Source organism: Silene latifolia, chromosome X (genome assembly GCF_048544455.1).
Source record: "Silene latifolia isolate original U9 population chromosome X, ASM4854445v1, whole genome shotgun sequence".
Classification (NCBI taxonomy): Eukaryota; Viridiplantae; Streptophyta; class Magnoliopsida; order Caryophyllales; family Caryophyllaceae; genus Silene; species Silene latifolia.
In genome coordinates this window covers 25,597,354-25,599,444 of record NC_133537.1, presented here as the reverse complement: position 1 = coordinate 25,599,444, position 2,091 = coordinate 25,597,354, and the positions used below count along the sequence as shown (strand labels likewise).

The following is a 2,091-nucleotide window of genomic DNA, read 5'->3' as shown; positions in this document are numbered from 1 at the left end:
TATAATGGACATCGGATTAAATTACAACCCATGTCCATATAATCCTCAATTTGGGCGCAAAATGAAAACAATTCCCCCGCCCCAAATTATTTTCACTAGCATACTGAGTCAATCTATTATACTTACTCCATATCATTTTTTTTTTAGACAAACCCAAACCCTTAGCTTACTCGATCATCCCTTTCTTCTCTATCTCATCGTTTATCCCTTAGCTTCTTCACTTCAAAACCCGATCAAAAACCCAAAATCCTAGCTGCTGCTGCTGCTTCACTACTACAAAGAAAGGAATAAGTAACGCGTAATAGAGAACGGCCCAGTTGGATAACCGTTCTCTAGAAATAAAGAGAACGCTTTTCTTAGATAAGCGTTATGTAAAAGAAAGAATAGAGAACGCCTTTTATATTAACAATTATCTACATTTATTAAAAAAAAAAAAAAAAAATCGGAAACCCATCTGACTTTTCCTTTATTCTTTATAATAATAATAATCCTATTAATCTATTAATCTATGGAGTATAAACACCGTACTTCACTATTTAGCAAAACCAAAACAAAGATACAACCCCCCATGTTTTTTAACTGAACAAACCCCTTCAATCCTCACTCAGTAATCTCCATCACCCTCACTAATCAGTAATCTCCATCACCCGTCTTTCGTCGACTGTCGAGAACCGCCACCAACCGCCTTAAATCGTATATCGCATCGCAACTGTGCACCATCACTTTTCGCCTCTTCATCTGGTCCGAAATTTCTAGGGTTTGCTCACATTACTCTAAAATTTTGAGGATTTATTTTTGTCAGGGTTTGAATTCCGCATATTAATCGAAAAAGTTACTTGTTTCTTTGAAAGTTGCAGGTTGGTTTTGCTAGTTTAAGGTCTTTACTTTAGTAAACCCTAGAAATTGGGGATTTTTACAATAAAGAGGAAAATTGACGGAAATGGATAGAACTGAGGTTTGTTTCTCGTTTCACATCTCTTGTATTCAATATATTCGTATTCCATGTGCTTTCCTCAGTATTTTGTATATATGCTGCAATTATTGGGCTTTTTTGTATAGATTTTATATGTCTCATTTGATTATGTTAGATATTACCTCAATATCATATTTTCGTAATTGATGAACAGGGGGTCTGCCATTTTTTTTCACAGCTTCAAGAGGCCTCGGATGTCACAACCAGGATCAACCAAGGTAGCGTTCTGTTTTTCTTTCATTATTTGATCGATTTTGATTCTTTGGTATTAAGGACTATGACTTACTTGAAGCTCTTATATTGTACTATGATTTTATGAACAACAAAAATGATTATTATGCTAAACTTGATTGTTGTATGATAATGACACTAACCAAACTCAATGCCCTCCTTGATAATGGCATGTGTCTTTGTGTTTGTTCAAAGTCAATTTTTTTGCTTAAAATTGTGATTTGAAACTCTACAAGCTGATGGAGGTTGATCTCAGTACTCTCTCTCAGCAGCATTACTTAAACACAAAGGATTTAATCACACGTATCAGTTTTTTTCCGTATTCTCTACTCTAAATTACATTCGTTCTTATTATTAAATCTTGATATATATGTTTGTTTTACTTTAGTTAGTCCTGCTTATTAAAATAAGCCAATAGATTCGCTTGGCAAAAAGTTGTAAATTTTTTTTTGTGGGTGACAGGACTGATATGTTGTGTTATGGTATAGGGAGTACTCATTCTCCATCCTGGTTGCTGTAAGATTCTCATTTTGAGTGATAATCGTGATTTGTATTTCTGTTTTTGTAGCTGAATTATTTGAGAATTTGTTCATTTACATTTTAGTTGCGTTTGTATTACACGATTAGCATTTATCATTTCGAGATGTGCGTAATTGGAGGTTAATGATGGGATTAATGCTCATCGAAGTTCTTGAAATGAGATTATCAAGTACACATGCTGCCTCACACTTTTCTAATATTTTCAAAGGATTGATTCTGATTTTCTCTACAATTCTAAACCCTAATTTTCAGAGTTTGATTTATCATGGTTAAGTACTCATCGTGATTCGGGATTTTCACCATACCGCTCATTGTAATTGTATCTTTTTCTCACTGGAGCCACTCAC

General features: G+C 34.1%; 1 long non-coding RNA gene across 1 annotated transcript; it reads left to right on the top strand.

Moving 5' to 3' along the window:
- The first annotated feature begins 530 nt into the window (after positions 1–530).
- Positions 531–1,191, top strand: LOC141621305 (uncharacterized). Its single transcript, XR_012532208.1, has 3 exons — positions 531–757; positions 858–955; positions 1,128–1,191. It is a non-coding gene; the product is annotated as an uncharacterized LOC141621305 (long non-coding RNA).
- Positions 1,192–2,091: the final 900 nt, after the last annotated feature.